Source organism: Chinchilla lanigera, unplaced genomic scaffold, assembly GCF_000276665.1.
Source record: "Chinchilla lanigera isolate Chin_1 unplaced genomic scaffold, ChiLan1.0 scaffold00003, whole genome shotgun sequence".
NCBI classification, from domain to species: domain Eukaryota; kingdom Metazoa; phylum Chordata; class Mammalia; order Rodentia; family Chinchillidae; genus Chinchilla; species Chinchilla lanigera.
In genome coordinates, this window is record NW_004955404.1 from 2,374,986 (window position 1) to 2,394,187 (window position 19,202).

General features: G+C 51.7%; 1 long non-coding RNA gene across 2 annotated transcripts; it reads right to left on the bottom strand.

Annotated features, from left to right (window-relative positions):
* Positions 1-111: 111 nt before the first annotated feature.
* LOC106148864 lies at positions 112-11,961 on the bottom strand. Of its 2 annotated transcripts, none has more exons than XR_001234585.1 (3): positions 11,870-11,961; positions 1,364-1,471; positions 112-271 (listed from the first exon to the last, which is right to left on the bottom strand). It is a non-coding gene; the product is annotated as an uncharacterized LOC106148864 (long non-coding RNA). The 2 variants fall into 2 exon arrangements; XR_001234584.1 differs by having other exon boundaries at positions 1,364-1,490.
* Positions 11,962-19,202: the final 7,241 nt, after the last annotated feature.

Genomic DNA, 19,202 nt, shown 5'->3' on the forward strand with positions numbered 1-19,202 from the left:
CCTCTCTCCTCTCCCCCTCCCCTCTCCCTCTCTCCTCTCCCCCCTCCCCTCTCTCCCTCTCTTCCGCCCTCCACTTCTCTGATGCGCACACAAAGGTGATACTTACTGTTTTAACGTGCCGTGACGTGGAGCATTGTTCCGCGGCTTGTGAATCGCTTGCCCGCGTACGTCGTGTGTTTACTGGGACAGGGACCCGTCGTGCAGCACTAAAGCTACTTGTCATGAATGTAAAGCCATGGGTGTTTTCCTGGATTGAGAGCTTCAGTCCTTCCTAATAGTTTAAACATGCGAGACACTCTGAGGCCATTCGTTACCGTGTGGGGTGCTTTATTCCCGTCCCTTGACCGTTTCCCTTTTGAACAGAGCACACCATGCCAAGGAGAGTGGCGCTTGGCTTCCTCTGGGGGAGACCGAGGGTGTGCAATGTCTTCCAGACCCAGGCTGCGCTCAGCCGCGGTCTGGGTGTGTTGGAGGGTTGGGACCTGTTGATGAGAACTGCAGCCCCCGGGGGGCCCCTGGGGTGACTTCCCTGCCCTTGCACCCCTCCAGCTGTCAGCTTCTCCCCTGCTTCCGGCTCTGGGAGCGCATGCAGAGCATTACCACACAGGAGTGGACGTCTAAAGCATTACTCTTTGGAGATTTTCCCTGTTAGTAGACTTGAATCAGTCAGTCAGTCCTAGAATTACTGAATGTAAACTTCCAGGCAGCAGCCCAGCCAGGAGGTGGCTTTTGACACTGTCCTCCCGCTTTGAATCAACCATCTGGGTCTTGTCACTTTCGGAAGTGATTTTCTAATCAGCGTCAAAGTCAGGGAACCAGCATGTCGTTCCATTATGGTAGCTGCAAGCCTTCGTGTACATCAGTGCCATCACAGCTCGTGTCAAGTGCCAGGAAAAAGGTCTCCCACCAGCTTCCCCCACCCCTAAGTCATATCTCTTTCTTGGATTAAAAATAAATGGAGCAGATCTTTATTTTTTCTACATAATAAGGACATTTGGGAAACTGAGGATTTCATTCTGAATTCATAAAACTCCCTCCAATTGCAGCATTGAGAGGGCCCTGATATCTGCCCCAGGATACCTCAAAGTGCAACGGAGGGACTCAAGTCCTTGCTCAGGGGAGGAGCAGAGCCGTGTGTGCCCCACGGGGAGACGACCCCGCGTTCTGCTCCCCTTGTCACACCATGGAGGTGATCTGGGGACGGAACAGATTTTGTCTCCAATGTGTTCCTAAATGTCCTTCCGTCTCACTGAGAGAATCTGCAGTCTTCGGCCCTGGTGTGGTCAGGCCTCCCGGGTGGACCGCATGGCACACCAGGGGTGAGGACGGCAGCCCACACCCTGTGTCACTGCCAAGAGCTTACCTGTCCCCGCACCTGCCGCCGGCCCACACCGTGGTGTCTTGTCCATACCTTGTCTTGAGCCAGGCAGTCGTGTAGGTTGTTCAGAAGCCAAAGAAAACACCAGGCCGGCTTGTGAGAGAGGAGGTTTCTCGAGGTAGAAAGAGGAAAGGACGGACTCTACTATGACTTACAAGCAAGGGAGCGGTGCAGAAATTGCTGGCAGCTGTAATAGTGCAGCAGGCAAAACCCCGTGGGTGCTGCACTCCCAACAGCAGCACCACTTTGCAGGCTCCCTGAGGGCCACGCACTCTGCAGGCTCAGCACAGGACACATGAGCTCCTGTCCCATTGAGGGACCAGCGTTCCAAGAAGCCCTGACCTCGCCCTGGGCAGGACAGCGGCTCCCACAGATCACACTAGTTTGTCCATCCCCATTGTTCCTACTTAGGTCTGGACATTCTGGTCAATGTCCCTTGATGTGCAACACTAAAGTAGAACACTAATGGGGCATTTCAGGGACATGGCGTCAAGTGCCCTAGCTTTCCTTAGGGAGGGCACGCGTGGGACCATGCCTTGGCTACCATGGGGTCCCCAGGTCTGTCAACAACCCTGGAGAGGACGGGATGGAATGAACCTCTTAGGACTGAATTGCCGAGTGCCTGGTGTCTTCCTTTGTGGTCAGCCATGGCTGTGGGGATGAATGAGCTCAGGCAGAGCCCAGCTCAGGCTGACTCACCCTCCTCATCCTTCTCTCCCCGAGCACAGCCCTCCTCTCTCCAGGGGAGCCTGGCAGTAGGTGCTGCTGCCTCCATCCACCCAACGCAAGTCTTTAATTACATGCATATGAAGCTTGGGCAGGGAGGTATAGTAATTACTTTCCTGTCACTGGGAAAAAATACCTGACACCAAAATTTAAAGGAAGAGAAGTTTACTTAGCTCGTGGCTTCAGAGGGTTTAGTCCATGGTTAGGAGGCTCCAAGGCAGAAACAGCCTGACAGAAGGGCCTGAGGGAGGACAGCTGCTCCCCCCATGGCAGCCAGGAAAGAGAGGAAAAGAGAGAGAGAGAGACAGAGACAGAGACAGAGACACAGAGAGAGACAAAGAGAGACAGAGAGAGACAGAGAAAGACAGAGAGACAGAAACAGAGACAGAGAGAGAGAAAGAGAGAGAGAGAGACAGAGAGAGAGAGTTAGAGAGAGAGAGAGAGAACAAAAGAAGGGAGGAGTCAGGGACAAGAAAACAGCTTTCCAGGTCACACACTAGTGACCTCCTCCAACTAGGCCCTGCCTCCTAGCAGCACATTCGGGTGTGAACTCTTTGATGGTGAATCCACCTGTGAGTACAGCACACCTATATTCAGTCACCTCCCCAAAGGGCTCACCTCTGAATACCTGAGATTTTGGGGGAAAATGTAGGTGGAAACTATAACAGGAGATTTAAAAAAATTCTATGGGTCTCTTTATTTATTTAAAAAGGGGAGAATAATTTTAGAATTAAAAATGGTGTAATCAAACTAATCAGATTTACCATCACCAATAATGAGATTTAAATTAACTTTTTTGAATCTTAATGTGAAACAATAGGAAAGACACAGAAAATCCTTAGTAATTTCTTTTTTTGGCTGAAAATCTTAACTGAAATCCAAGCATGCAGACAAATACGTATCATTGAACTTTTGGCGAGACAGCTGGCCTAGATGCTTCAAAATGTCCATATAATCAAAGACAGGGAGAATACCAGGAGTCAAATGGATTTTAGAACAGGCATGACAGACACAATATGTGAATTTCAAATTAGACCTAATTGAAATGCTTGCGGGTGGGTGCACACACTCAGAGCTGAACAAGCCTTTTGGGGAGACAGTTTGCATACAGACCAGAAACTAGTGACATGGATCAATTTTCTGTTGTTTTTTTGAGACAGGGTCTTCCTTTGTAGTTCAGGCTGGCCTTGAATTAACTATGTAACTCAGGCTGGTCTCAAACTTGAGGTGGCTCTCTTGCTTCAGCCTCTAAGGCTGGATTACAGGTGTGTGCCACCACACCCAGCTGATATGGATCCATTTTAAATCTTGGGTTATAATGGTGGTACAGGTTGAATACCTCTTATCCGCAGTGCTTGGGACTGGAAGTGTTTCACATTTGTACTTTTTGGGGGCTATTTGTAGAAGCATAATGAGATATCTTGAAGATGGGACTCAGTCGAAGCACAAATTTAATCTTTATTTCACATATGCCTTATGTACCATCAACTGTCTGCACATAAGCAGATGGTAAGTTTTATACAGGCTGACCGTGACCACAGTAGTCTCCCTGATGCGAAGTCCTACGGACTCTTGCGGGACCTGTTTTGATTGAGCAGGATTTCCCAAGGATTACAAATGAATGACTGATTTTTTAAAGCAGTATTCTCTCTGACTGCTCCAGGGCTGCTATATTTTTTGTCATGGCAGGAAGCCTATTTCCGGGTGACACTGACACAGGGAGGCCATGGTTTGCAAGGAAGAAAGGAGGGTATTTGTCTCCTCTGTCCCCCGAGAGGTCAGGCGGAGCTGGTATCCACAGAACTCCTTGGGAGCAGAGCTGGGGCTCCTCTCCTAGTGGGGATGCTGGTGTCACTGAAAATCCGAAGCCTGTCTTTCTCCCAGCACAGGCGTCCAAAGTGATGAGGGGAGAATGTTCCAGCACAGGGCTGTTTTGGGTTTGAGTGTTACTTGATTAATTACTTTTTTGCAGAATTCTTTTCTACGAATACATGTGGGGTACTTGTAAGAAACCCTCTGTTTTTCTTTCTTTTTTTCCCCTGTGAGATATCTTCAGCGGATTACTGTTTCTTACGACCAGAGCCCTCTTTCCACCTGCCTTTAGCTGACTGTGAGTACTGGGAAACTGCCTCTGGTAGCAGCTGATGCTTACCTCGCTCTGCTTCCCTGAAGCACCTGCAAACATTAAACATGCTATTGGTTTTTAAAAAATATTTTTAATTTTTATTAGCATGTTTTCTTTTTCTTTTAAAATTAAAAAAAACCCCTGACAAAACAACAATGAAGGCAAAATCAAAATAACGCCAAAACAATAAAAATGATACATGACCTCAAAACAAAATTTTAGGAATTAACAATGGTTGCTACATGTTTTAGCACATAATGATTGCATCTATTGTGGAGAACTGTACATATGCATAACACATCTTAATTCTTTTTACTTCACTTCTACAAATGGGATTCTATCAAGTTAAAAAGCTTCTATACAGAAAAGGAAGCAACCAACAGAGTGAAGAGACAACCTACAGGATGGGAAAAACGTTTGCCAGCTACACCTAGAACAGAGGACTAATATCTAGATTATATGAAGAACCCCCAAAATTTGATCCCCTGAAATAAAAATCCAATCAAAAACTGGACAGCTGAGTGGTCACTTTGGCAGTCCATATACTAAAAAAAATGGGCAACTGAAATGAACATGCACTTCTCAGAGGAAGAAGTACAAATGGCCAATAAATATATGAAAAAATGTCCAACATCACTGGCCAGTAGAGAAATGCAAAGTGAAACAACCCTGAGTGCTCGCTTCAGTAGCACGCATACTAAAACAGCACTGAGACTGTGTCTAGCCCCAGAAGGCATGGCCATCACCAAGAAATCAAATAACAGCTGAGGGGGAAATGTACCCTTCTACTTTGCTAGTGGGGTTGTTAATCATTACTACCACTCTGGGAAGCAGTATGGAGATTCCTCAAGAAACTTAAAAAAATGATCATTAATTTATCTGAAAGCAATCTCAATTGTCACTGCCTTTTGTGGAAAAATATTCCCAGAAACCCAGGGAGTGGCGGGCTCCTAGTGGCGGAGGTCTGCTGAGATGAGGAGCTGCAGACTTTTTTCTGAGACTCCTCGTTACTTCCTGTTCCTCTCATTTCCGCCTTGTCTAACCTTACTCCCCCATGAGCGTCTTCCTTCTGGAGCAGCTCTGAGGGTGATGAATTCTCACACCTTTTGTTTGTCTGAAAATGTCTTATTTCAAAATCCATCTTATTTCTAAAAGATACTCCCTGGACACAGAATTCCAGGTTGCCCCTACCTTGCTCCACCTGGGCCTCTGCTGACAGCCACACCATTGTCCCCTGAAGGCCATGTGTCCTTTCCCTGGCTGGTTTTAAGAGTGTCTTTTTACTGTCAGCATCATCACTATTTTGTGCCCAGCTGTGAATTTCTTGTGTCCTTTATTTAAGGTTAATGTACTTCCTGAATAAATAGACTGCTTATTTTTTAACCAAATTTTAAGACTGTTTATCACTATTTCCTTAAAAACTGTTCTACCCCCAATTTCACTTTCTTCTCCCTGTCAGACTCAAATTGCAGGTATGATACATCTCATGACATTGTCCTACTGGCCACAAAGCCTCTTCTCATTTAAAATGCGTCTTTGTCCTCAACAATGAACCGTTTCTGCTGATTTGTCTTCGAGCCCTCAGATCCATCCTCTGTGGTAACGTGTCTGCTTCTGGCTCACCAGTGGATTTTCCTTTTCAAATATTGCTGTTTTCAGCTCTAGAAATCCGACTTGGTTCTTATTTTATAGTTTCCATTGCCCTTCTGAGTCTCTCCAACCATTTGCTCATTACACTCACATTTTCCTTTTGCCTCTTGAACACACTTAGGTGAGTCGCCGCAAAGTCCGCTTTACTTAAACTCACCATTCCCGCCATTCGAGACCCCCATGCCCTGGCTCTTTTGTGGGTGGTGAGCAAGATTTCACCCCTTCTTTCCTGGTGGAAAAAGTCTGCCTTCTAGGACAGCGAAGGAACAGGGAGCCCAGGCAGTGCTCTCCACTTGGGATTTTGTTGGAATCTCACACTACCTGCTGAGGTAGCGGCCACCACTCCAGGTCCTTGGTGATGGAGGGAAGGTGGGTTTGAGGAAGGAAAGAAGGGCCCAACCCCTTGCAGAGCAAATACAAGAGTGATTGGAATAAATGGTGGAAGTTCGAATTAAAATAATTACAATAAAAGATAAATTTCCAAAAACAATGGGATAGGTGAGTTTAAAGCAAGGGGGAGTGTTTTGAATATTCAAAGGGGATTAATAACAACGTATCTTTTATTCTAATAATTTTTTAAGAATGTCAACATTGTAGTTTGTGATCATCCCACTGATCAACAGTTCACAGCAATTTCTGTCATATAAAAACATGACATGGTGTCCTCATCCACCTTATTGATGGGATCTGGCACTGTGCGACTTCTGGCTCTTCCTCCAAATCAAAATGAACATGAAAGGGAAATGTGCTGGATCAATTCAGGACATCAAGGCAGCCAGGACAGTGCAGCTAAAGACCCTCAGGAAAAAGGACTCCAGAGCTGCTGCAGAAATTGGCAAGGATGACGGGACAAGCATATTCCAACTGAGAGGAGGATTTTGAAGGTGGTTCATGGCCATGTGTCTTTTACTGTAATAAAATTTAAAAATAAAAACTGAAACATTCACCATACATTTTGATTCAATGGTGCATGGCAGGCTGTCATGCAGAGTAACAGCAGAGTCTGGAGCAGCCTGGCTGGGGTGCCCGTGCCAGGCCATCCCTGGTCCCGCCCTGGCTCCTCCAGGCAGACAGGGAGTCCTCAGGTGCCTGCGCAGCGGTGGACGCAGCTCTGGCTGCCTGGTAATTCTGCAAGCCGTCAGCTTTCCGGGCAGCCAGGTCCCCAGGGTCTGTGGCAGGGCAGAGATTCGCTAGGTGTTTATGGACTGAAATGTACCGGGCTATAAATAGGTGCTGTTTGCCTGGCCTGCTCAGATGCTGGGGTTGTTCTTTTCTCATTTTCTTCCCCGTTTGTCAGCTCTAATGAAGGAAAAAAGGAGCAGAGGGGGAAAATCCACCCACCGAACGGTTTCAGGCTGGCAACCAGAGCATTGCGCAGTTTCTCAGGAGGTGACAGCCAAGGTCCGGCTGCAAAGGCACGGTCGGTACTTCTGAGACGAGGGGGACGTGAGCTCTGGAGGTGCAGACGCTGTCTCTGTGCCCATGGCTCTGGGTCTGGAGACGCCAAGCCTCACTCTTGTGCTCTCTGGTGCCCGTTTTGCCATGGCTGGGGCACGCTCCTCATCCTGATGACTCTGGCAGGCGTTTGGCATTTGGTTGCACGCGCTGTCCCCTTTTTCCCGACAAGAAGTCTAGAAGGAAGAGCCAGGGCTCTGTTCCCCTTCTGCACGAGGACATCACGGCAAAGGGACCGGTGCCTACCCTAGGTCACGCAGCGGGGGCAGCACGGCCTGGGCTCCTGTGTAGGTCCCAGCGCTCACCACACAGTGTGGCCTTCGTTTTTCTGGAACTGGGCAGGGACAGCAGGGCTCCAGCGAGGTCTGGGGGTGGTGGTGGAGAGTTGGGGTCCTCATACTCCGCCAGCGGGGTGGCATCATTGCTAAACATGGCCTCAGGGTTGAGAACCCAGCGAGAGGAAAGAAATCCGGAGGGAAGTCATTTGGGGACACATCGGAGTGTCCTCGTGCCCAGGATCTTCCTCTGGGGCAGTCTGTGGGCTGGCAAGCCCTGCGAGCAGAGAGGAAGGGTGGATCTGGGCACAGACGCAGCGGCTCAGCCTGGCCTCTGTTACCAGGGCCAAACGGTGCTCTGCGGCTCCTCCTTGAGGAGAGGACAGGGTCCAGGCGCTGCTGGCTGGATGCTGTGACCGTCACTTGCTCTCTTCCTCTGTTGTCTCCTCCTCATTGTAAGTTTATGTTGTTACCAAGACTCTGCCTTCACCCATGCTTTGCTGTCTAGGGGTGAACTCTTACTCACCCTGAAAGGCCCACCCGCTGAGCCCCGCAGGGCAGTACTCACTTCCTTCCAGGTCGCACTCTGGGCTGGTGGTTTGGGACTCATGTCTCCACACCGCCGTCGAGTGAGTGTGTCTTTCTGCTTCTGCCCCCCTGCTTCAAGGGCGGGAATTACTTCCTCATCCATCTCCACCCCCAGTGCCTGGCTGGGTCTGAAAACGCCCCAAGTCAGTGTGCACCCTGCGCTGGGTCAGCCGCCGCTCCCTTGTGCAGCTCTGTTCCCATATGTCACTGAACGCTTCCCGTTGCTACGTTGGAAAGCACCAGGGTTAAAACACACAGAACGCTAGCTAGCATCGTAGGCCTTGCCTTGTGCTGCTTCCTCCCAGATGACGGTTCATGAAACTTTCCATCTCAAGCCTGCCTTGCAGTTGTGACGGAAGCTGCACATAGCAGCGCTCCTGGAGGTTGAGCATCGGTGCTGGCCGAGCCCACGCCCCATGCTGTACGTCAGGCGTGTGCACTTCGAGGGCTCGGTATTTGTGCCATGTACATATCTATGTTTATGTGGCCCCCATTCTAATAAGGAGTCCTGGGGCTCTGTGACTGGCCAGAGCCTTCTGCTTGAAACTAAAGCTCAGTGATATCAGTAGAGAGACCCCCTGTGTGGCTCTTGAGAGCATTGTGGGTCTGTGTTTACAAGTCACGCACCTACTCTCCTGCGCTGCACAGTGCCACAGCCAACGCGGGGCCTGCGCTGGGGCCCAATGGGGCCACACGCTGTGTGCTCAGAGGAGCAGTGGGAAGACTGCAGCTGGAGCCCAGTCCTCTGCCTGGGTGTCTCAGAGTGAAGCACCCGTCCGCTTCCTGGTCAGGCAGCAAGTAAGGGCAGGAAGATCCTCCAGTAAAACACTGTAATCTGCGTGCTCCACAGGACAGCCTTCCCCTGGCTGCTTCTCCGTCCACAGCTCCTCATCGGTGGCACAAGGGTGGGCAATCCATCTGATTGGATCACACAGTGTGAGAGGCAGTTCCATGAAAATCGCTGCGTTCTCAAGGTATCCAAAGTGCCCAACACACAGCAGCAGTGCTGATTACTAGTCCTTATCATTGCTGTGTGCTTCTGTTGTATCAGTCAGGGTTTACTAGAGGGACAGATCTAATATAAGAGATTTTATGTTAAATCTGTGAATAGTATGTAGACAGCTTACTAGTAGGCTTACAGCGGCCACCTGCAGAGTCAGGCGTGGTGCGTGCAGAGCTGTCTGCGTGTGGGACAGCCCGGGGGTGCCGGAGCCCACCGCAGAGTCTGCCGAGACTGCGTGGAAGACAAAATGGCTGTGTTGGAGGCTGAAGTAGCCAGAGACCAACGTCCAAAGGCAAAGGTGAAGACTGGAGCTCCTCCCAAGAGAAAGGGGAAGACTTCCTTCTTCTTTCCCTTCCCCTTCCTCCATCCCTCCCTTCCACTGTTTCTTTTCCTCTCCCTCCTCTCCCCCTTGCTCTTCCTCTCTTTTTCTTCTTATCGTTTTTTATTCTATGCAGGCTAAAACCCTATTGGTTGGTGCCACCCACATCTGGGGCAAGTCCTCCCTCCTCAATTTGATGAGCTACATGTCAATCATCCACAGACATGCCCAGAGCTGTGTGCCAGTAATTGTACTAGTCCATTGAAATTTGCACCCCAACTAACCATGTCACTTAACTACCACGGGTTCCTTTGGAAGAAGCAGTATCTGCTTTGTTACAGCCCGAATAGTAAATGGATTTTTAACCACACTTTGTAAAACTACCTTACCTCTAATATTGATAATTTATCATTAAGAAAAGACAGTGGTCCTTTCAATTGTTTGTTTCCTGACCATGAAGGTCTTTGAGTCCTCACAGTACACGTGGGGCAAAGCAGTTTGAGACAAGCACTAGCTCTGGAGGACAGTAAGCCACTTCTGACCCTGGCTTTCTGTGGATGCGACAAGGGGACATTTAGCAGGGACAGCGTGCATGTCAGCTCCGTCACTTCGTCAGCCGGAGCTGTAAAATGCAGTGTGGGGCGGGGTGCGCGCATTCCCTTTGCCTGGGAGATCAGAGCAGTCTCCTTCTACTTCCTGTGTGGGCTCTGTGAACGGCTTCCTGGTGCCTTTGGCTACCTGCTCTCTTTGTGGGCAATTTGGGCAATCTGTTGCAGCATTCCTGAGCGATTTTAGAGGTGCTGGTCTTCAATTCATCAGGGGAGTGAACAAGCACCCTTCTTCCTCACTGCAGACACCCTATTCTGTGGCTCCTGAAACTGCTCCTTCCAGGGTGGTGGTTCCAGAGCATTCCTTGATGTCCCTTACACCCTGCTGTGTGACCTCTGAACCCGCAGGGGCACGGTAGCCAGGGTCTGTCCTCCAGACTTGCTTCGGGGCAGACCAGTGTCGCTGCTCTTGCGTGGACCTGCCTGGGTGGAGGCAATTAACTGGGGTAATTTAGACAGTCTTAAGGGGCAACAGCAAGACGGGGAGAGAGAAGTGGAAAGAAATGAGGGGGTTTCAGAGGCAAGGGATGAGCAGCTGTGGACACACCGGGAGGCACACCAGGACGGTGCTCCAAGTCTTGCCTTCACTTTCCCAACCATTGTATGCCTTGCCGGGCCAGCACTGGCTCTGCAGGCAGCGCACACATTCACACTTGTCTTCAGCTTCCACCTTCACATGAGGCACCACCCCTTCTAGTGCGTGTGGAGATGCTCGGGCTGGAGGCCTGCGAACATCGCTCAGCTCGCTTTCCCTTGGACCCCACCGGCCTGGCAGGGGCTGTCACTAGGCAGGCACCGCAATCCGAGCGGGAGAAGGTGGGTACCAACTCCATGGTGCGGTGGGGTGGAAACCTCTTTCCAACATTCCCGCTCCCCACAGAAGTCCAGAACGCCTCATGCACTTCTAATGATAGGAGGTTATGGGGGAAGACCCAAGCATGTCCAAAGATGGTCAGAATCATCTTTGAACATCCGAAGTTCATAGGATGATGTGCATAAAGAAGGCACCCTGAGACCATAATGTTAAGTGAAATAAGGATCAGGCACACAAGATTAAACGTCGCAAGGCTTCTCCTATGTGAGAAACTCAAATTATAAGTAAAGTGTGAAATAAAAGGTAGGTGATTGAAAGTAGGGAGGGAGGTCTTTCTCAAGTGGAAAAGGATCAAGAAATGGAGGAAGAAAGGAGGGAGGAAAGGAAACGGGGGTGAGAAATGGAATTGGGGTGTGCTCTGTGCATGCACCAGCTCCGAGGAGTGTAAACAATGTGTGCCACACACACAGACTCATAAGAATTAATCATCAGTCAATCAATCAATCAAAGAACCTACTAGCTCGCACTGAACAATTCAGAAGGCAGTTTCCACAGCCCATCTTTGCGCTGCCTGATAAATGGTAGCATGTCCACCATCCCCCTGTTCTGATTCTTTCCATTCTTCCCTGTCTGCGCTCGGCGGTCAGGTCCATGGAGAAAGGGCCATTTCAGACAAGGTCTCCAGGGTGTTAAGAGAGTCAGGGCCCCAGCTGGAAGCCACAGTGCGTTTTCTGATCTTTGGGCAGATTTTAGCCATGTGGCAGGAGGTGAGCGAGAGCTGGAGGTGCCTGTTAAGAAGCAGCTTTATATCTCCTTCATCTCAGCTCCCTCTCCTCTGGCAGCACCCCAATCAGTCCCCCGTCACCACGTGGTGTGGGGCTGAAGGTGGATACTAAAGGGGACGAAACAAGGTGGAAGTTGCGCTTACGTAGCTACGTGATCGCCGGCACTGAGGATCGGGTGGACGCCAGCTCTCAGGAGGCCGCAGCGAGACTCCCCTCTGGACAGCACTGACGGATGGGTTGCATTAGACAGTGTGTTTATCTTAGCGAGATTTCTACAGTCTTATTTCCTCCTCTGTGGACGGAGGCCAGCTACCTCTTTATTTTCAGGGGTTGTAAGTGACTAAGCCAGTACCACATTTTTAGAAACAAAGATTGCTATCAGTTGTTTATGAAGCTGAATCCAGACAAACCTGGTGGATAATGGGATTTTATTACAGATCATTAACTGCGTGTACAAAGAATTCTGATACAATGCCTCCTCTCACAGCATAGGAATGAAATGTATTTTAAAAATTCAGAATATTACCTGTGTCCCCGGCAGAAAGAGGAAGAGCAGAGCAAGCTGAAATTCCACAGGCAGTGAGCCTTGGACTATGAATATAGCTTTTAATAGGCTACTCAGGGAGCAAAGTGTCACCATGTAACGTCCCCTCAGTCGTTTCTCTACTGGAACTTGCGGCCCACGGTGTTCCCAGGCCTGAGCTATGCATGCTGGCCCCACCTTCCTCAGTGGCAGCCGGTGCCCTGGCCTTGGCATGGGACACTCTGGACGCTCACTGTGCCCTCCTTGTTCCTGTTCTATGCCTCGCTGGGCACAGAGTGGAAAGTGCAGCTACTGTAACTCACCGGAACTTGCTCCTGAGAAACAGCCAAACAGAAATGCAACTCTTTGTTAAATCCCAAAGCCATTTAAAACATGAGCTAAAGGGCAGGAATGTAGTTCAGTACTAAAGTGCTTACCTAACGCATGGGCCACATCCTCCCTGCCTTCCCTCTCCAGCACCGGAAAAAAACTAGTGAGAACAACCCACTTCTCATTTCTTTCTGGAATGATTTCTGAACTAGTTTTTCATACCATGAAAGAATTTAAATTAGTGAAAAACTGTTGGTTTTGCCTGTTTTGAAGCATTATAATTTTTTTTTCAGAATTTAGAATAAGAGGCTTGGTAAAAAAGTGGATGTGTAAATAAAAATTTCAGGGGGAGCATTTTGAGAGGGATTCATGGTGATGTATCTTTTATTGTAATTAATTTTGAAAAAATGTAAACGCTCATGGTATGTTGTGATCACACCACGCTCATCACTGGAAGAACTCCAGGGACCAAGCCCTGTCCACTGTGTCACTAGCTGGCTCGGCCCACCCGCTGCCCCACCTCCCCTGAGCCGGTGATGCTGTGACTGACATGAGGGGAACAGAGAGCTGCACCCTGCGACCTCCCTGAGCTTCCGATGTGTGCACCGTGCTGCGCTCAGGAAGTGGAGGCCGGGGGACCTTCTGGGGCTTTCTCTGAACACTGCTGTAATCACACTCATGCATACTAACTTTGTTACGTTTGTGTCTTACAAAGTTGAATAACTCAGTTTTGTTTGTTTGTTTGTTTGTTTTTGTTTTTCTTCTGGTACCAGGAATTGAACTCACAACCTTGTGCTTGCCAGGCAGGTGTTTTGCCGCTGAGCTAAATCACCAGTCCCAACAACTAAGTTTTGTAGGAGGTCAAAATTCATGGAAAATCAAATCTCTGGATAATTTAAACATTTCAGGTCAGTCTTCCTTTAAGTCTACAATAGCCTAGAAACTAATGCCAGGGCGTGCGATCCCGAGAGAGCAGAGTGACGCTTAGGCACACATCCAGGTGTTTTTAAGGCAAAACATGAAGGACTTCCTCCCGTGCAAGGCCCAGCCCCGCATGGACTGCAAGTTCCTGCCCCCGGATTGTTTCTCTGAACCTCAGCTGGCCCGCCTCGCCACTGGCATAACACCCGCGCGCGGCAGTGTGAGACACGTAGACCTCAACAGACAGCTCAGTGAACTGGACCGAATGTCACACCGGTCAAGATAGAGCAAACGCCCGCGGAAACGTTCCCCGATAATGCATCATTGTCACTGATCTTCCACACTTAGTTGCCATGTTCTGAATCTGCTCCCACACTGCCTGTTCTTCATCACAATTAAGTCCAAGAGTCAATTTTAGGAAAAGCGCAGAGCAGCAGTTCTGGTGAGCACTTCAGTGACCCTGGATCCGGTCAAGGGCTCTGTGTCCCCCCTGTCCCCTCATCCCGGGACCCAGAATGAACCTTGGGAAGTTCGTCAAGGATCAGTTGTCAAACTCGATCTCGCTTTGGGAATGCACCATGTGGCAGTCTGGGTAAGCCGTTGCTTCACGACCCGATGCTGTCGGGCACAGTGTGCGTCTAACCAGAGCCTGTGCAGTGAGGGCGACTGCCTGGCCCACATATGCAGCCTTTAAGGCGAAATCGCTGTCTGGAGAGGAGACGGTTGGGTCCCTGAGGCTTGCAGCCCTGAGCAGACATGAAACGGCTGCTCTGGGTTTGAGGTCTCCCCTCCTGGGGTCCTCTGGGCATCAGAAGCACAGGGGAAGGGTGGGGGTTATGCTGAGCAGAGCGGCTCTGGGTTCCACCTTATGGGCTGAGGGTGAGTGAGAGTCGGAGGAGCAGAACCCAGCGCAGGAAGCGGAGGACTGGTGGATGGTGTGTACTGAGGCGTTGTGGAGGCCCAGGACACTGTTGGACAAGAGGAAGCCCAGGAACCCATGCTTAGTACAGAGCCGGTGATGCTGCGTGGGACAGACCCTCCCCCAGCGCCCTCAACAGACGATGCGGTGGTCACGCTTCAGAACCTGCCTTTGGCCCCCACTCAGCCCGGATGCCCCACTTGCCTTAGCTGAGAGCGGCCCTTTCTCAGACTCTCGTGTTCCGCGTGGCCGGGCACTGACAGTGGGGTGGAGACCAGGCGAGAGGGCTCAGGCTTCCGCATGGACGCCGGGCGATGTGAGGCTGGGGTACTTACTGTGCACGCTGCTTGACACTGCTGTGATGTTTTCTTACGGGTGTGGAGCGTGAAAGACGCATCTGTGCCTGCCAGGGACCTGTGGCCTGTGTGTAACACAGAAATCTGGATCTCAGAGGCTGTGCTCACGCTCTCTCCAAGACACGGTGCTGTGTTATTCTAATAGATCAGCTCTCAGGCAGAGCCGGCCCACTAGTGTGGGAGCGTCAGTCTGCACGTGTGGCTGCGAGCCCGAATCAGGAAGCCTGAAAGTTGGCGTGGAGGTGTGAGCGGCTGATTTGACCATGCGGATCTGCTGAAAACATGAGGTCTTCTGCTCTGGACCAGCTGAGGTCCACTGCCCAGGTCTTTGCCACCATCTGCAGGTGCCACCCTCTCTGCCAGGTGCGGCCCAGGGCCAGGACAGCCAGAAGTGTAGGAGTGAGATTTAAGGGGCTCTTTGTGCTCCCTGTCAGCGGTGTGTGTGCCTGGCCCAGAGCACAGTGCTTCTTAAACTCTGTGCAGGGCCCCTCCTGCCTCAACTGGTGCCCACACCGCTCTGACTCTACCCATGCGGACCTGAGGAACCCTAGGAACTCCTGTGCTCCGAGACCAACGTGCAGGTCCACCGGGTGCCCCGCTGCGATGTCAGACCACATCTGTGGTCGCTGGGATTCTGTTTTGTCCCTGGCTGATGCCCAGCAGCCAAGTTTCCTGGAAGCACCCTGTCCTCACACTTCCCTGGCACGCAGCCCCAGGGGGCCCTGCAGCTCCTGGTCTGCAGGTGAGGCTCTCGGAGGAGCGGCATTGCTGCAGGTGCCATGGCGAACCGCAGGGTGACCCAGGGCTCAAGGCCCGCAGAGCCCAGCCTCCTCTTTGCCTCTGCCCGAGCCCTGCCCTGCTGCCCATTCTGGGGCCGGGGCCAGCTTCCATTGGCAGCGTCCTGTCTGACCAGGGACCCCGTGTCCCAGCATATGCTCTGCCTTCCGTGCAGCGGCAGGTGCCCCGGGAAGTCTCCTGACTGCTGCACGTGTCCCTCTCCCATCTGAGGGGGGGATCTGCCAACAGCACCCCACAGGTTGTTGGGAAGCGTGGGTGAGCATGGTCCTGACTTCCATTAGAACAGTGTCGGCATCCGAGCAAGGCGCCCTGCCACCCTGAGTCCCTGGGACGCTTCCTGACGCTGCGTGCCCTCGTGGAGGACCTGGGGCTCCTGCAGATCACCAGCTCGGCCCAAGAGGCAGAGGGAACCTGCCTCCTTCCAAGACAGGGGCCACTGCTAAGAGCTTGTGCGAGGGAGGCTGTGACAGAGGAGGCGGGAAAGCTGCTGAAGGGGACACCGTGCGAGTTCTGTTCTCTGGGACCGCGAGGGACGCGTGCTGATGCCTCCTCCATGCGCACGGTGGGGGGGCACCTTCAGCACTCGGTCACCCCCAGAGCGGTGACGCCGGGTGTCTCGGGTGGCAGACGCTCTGCTGGCACCGCATGCAGTGTGAAGCTGCAGCCTGTGGGTGTGGATGGCCAGGTGCAGCAGCCAGAGCTGTCCAGAGTGATGTGATGTGTCACGCTGTTGTAAAGACAGGCAAGCCCACAGTCCTGTGGGTAAGCCAGCAAGCTGAAGACCAGGGGAAATCCCACGCTGCATTTGGCCGAACGCCCTCTACCTGACGACCTTCCACTGATTAGGCAAGGCCCACACATATTAAGGAGGGCTGCTTGCTTTGCTTCGTCTGCAGACTCAAGTGTTTGCCTCATCATCTGCCTGCACGGCAGCATCCAGATGTGATGGATCAAAAGGGCGGGCCCCAGGGTGCAGCCAGGGGGGCGGCTTCCCTAGATCGCCACGTGGTGCATTCACAGTGAGGATGAGCTGGGCAACGGGCCCTGACGCACTTCTCCGGGTTTATTCTGGGTCCTGGGACAAGGGCTCAGTGCAGACGCAGAACCCATAGCCAAGTCTGGGCTCACTGTTGTGCATGCCAGAACGGCAGACAAGGGGACACACACCTCTGACCACCACACCAGGCTCTGCAGGGGCTGGATGTGACCTGCCCACCCTCTGCTCAGAGACACTCGCTTCAGGTTCTTTCAGGACTGTGTCCTCAGACTTGTCTTTGGTCACCATGGATACAAAGAAGGCGTCCCTTCTGATGATGGGGGTGGGCTGGCCCTGAAATGCCAGGTAAATCTCTGTAGCATCTTCTGTAGACGTGTGAGTAATCAAGCCAGGAACGGGGATGGGCCTAGATCAGCACTTGGGGATGCTGAGGCAGGAGGATCAAGTTCAAGCCCAGCCTGGGCAACTTGGCACTTAGTGACTTAGCAAGACCCTGCCTCAAAATAAAACAAGCAAAAAAAACAACCAGCAAAAGGACTGGGGTTGTAGCTTAGGCCTGGACTCAATTCCTACCACTCTGAAACAAAACAAAACAAAACAAAACCAAACAAAACAAAACAAATCCATGGACACACACATGCACACATGCTGCAAAGTGACACCTTTGGTGTTGATACAAACAGAAATTCCTAACTGGGCACCTCTGTTCCTCTTCGGAAATGAGCGAACTTTTTCAATTTTCTGTCCACAGAGCTGAGTTCCCTGTGCCAGAAACAGGAGGAAAAGCAAGTTTTCCTTCCTCGTTTCCTGCTGAGGACGCGCAGAGGAAAAGATTTCCGTCGTGCCTGCACATTGCCGCTGCAGAGTCCCAGGAAGGCCGCCATTCACACTGTGATGAGTTGTGACGGGGGCGGAGGGGGGCGTGACACACGCCTCTGAGGTTTTTCGGGTACGAGGGAGCACAGCACACTGGTACAGGTTGTGACCGCTCGGGAGAGGACTCTATTGCACTTTTACGGGAAGGATGCCGAGGGCAAACAGTTTTTAGCACGCAGCAGCGGTGTGACTGCAGGGACCTGGCGGTCCCTCAGGCAGGGCTGAAGCCGTGCTCTCCATCGGGGACTCACAGCCACTTGGGAAGGAAGTGAATTTGGGAGCTGTGTGACGCAAAGGCAAGCTCAGAGCTGGAGGAGAAGAAGAAGTTCTCCATTATGGCCCAGAGGAGATCAGAGACTGGGGCGAGGCGGGTTCTGGGGCAGCCGTGGTCTAGAGATGTGGGTGCACAGCCGGTCGGGCTGGCAGGCTCCTCCCCTGGCGCCCTGCCGCAGGCGTCCCCCTTCCTCTGTCTCGGTGTCATGGCCTGCGGGGCTGAGCTCTGCCATCGTTCTGATGGCTCCAGGCATCCTATCCCTTTATTTTCCAGACCCAGCAGTTTCTCTTCCCATCAGTCCTTGCATCCTCGGCTGAGCTCTGGGACCAGGGTGGTCTATGTCTTAGTTGTTAAGAAAGAGAAGGAAAAGATATGAGTGCAACAGGCTGGGTTTATCTCAGAACAAACCCGAGAGGGTCCTCCTTGGCCCTTGGACCAGAGCGGATCCTCTGGACAGGATGTGGGTTTGTGCGGAGTGCAGTGAAAGCAGCCTGTGGCTCCTTGCCAAGAGCAAGGCCTGAGAGAGGATAATGTTTGCCTGAGGACGGGGCTTGGGAAAGTGCCGGAGTAACGGTTGCTCTCCACAGCAGGGCCAGGGGATTCTGAGTGAGCAGGGCTGGGGACGGGGTTTAGGAGAGTGGTGTCAGAGTCCCCCGTTAGTTACTTCTGGCATTGCTGGACACGGCATCTGACACCAAAACTTACAAGGAAGAAGGGGTTTATTTTGGCTCACATTTCCACGCATGGTGGGCCAGCTCCAAGGCAGGAGGGCAGGGCAGAGGGGCCTGGTGGAGAAGAGCTGCTCAGCGCATGGCGGACAGGAAGCAGAGGGAAAGAAACCCTCCTGTTCCCACCTGTGTGTCAGCTCTAAGCCCTGGTGATCCAAGCACTTAGCCTGTGAGTGCGTGAGGCTCTCGGCGGAGGCAGAGATGTAAACTGGAACCGCACACTGAGAGCAACACATGTCCCTCCCAGGCCCCTGTTCTCAGCGGAGGGATGCTCTGCCCGCTCTCTCCAAATCCATCACCGCCTCAAAGCCAGGACACAGATCCCCTAAAGGTTTATCTGATCTAATCACCACGGAATGTTCTGTGAAAAGACACCAATGTGTACTTTTCCTGTAGTAGCTCTTGGTAAACACAGAGACTGACTCATCTTTGGGGAATTTGGAAATAAAGTATTTTATAACAGTACTGAAACCAGGGTCATCCTGATGGTCCCTGTGTAATCACACTTCCTTTGGTGGCTTGGGAAGTCTCCAGATGCTGTGTTGACGCCGTCTCTCTGGGGACACGGATGTGCATCTTCCACCCTGACGCCTGCTCCCATCACTTCCCTACCGTGGGTCTTAGCTTCCAGCTAAGCACAGGGGTGAGGCCCATCGGGCACCGTCACTGCCCCTTGCGCTGTGGTCCTGGGTCCCTTCCTATGGAACCGGTGGTTGGGAACCTGGAACTCAAGATCTTCCACATTTTGCATCGT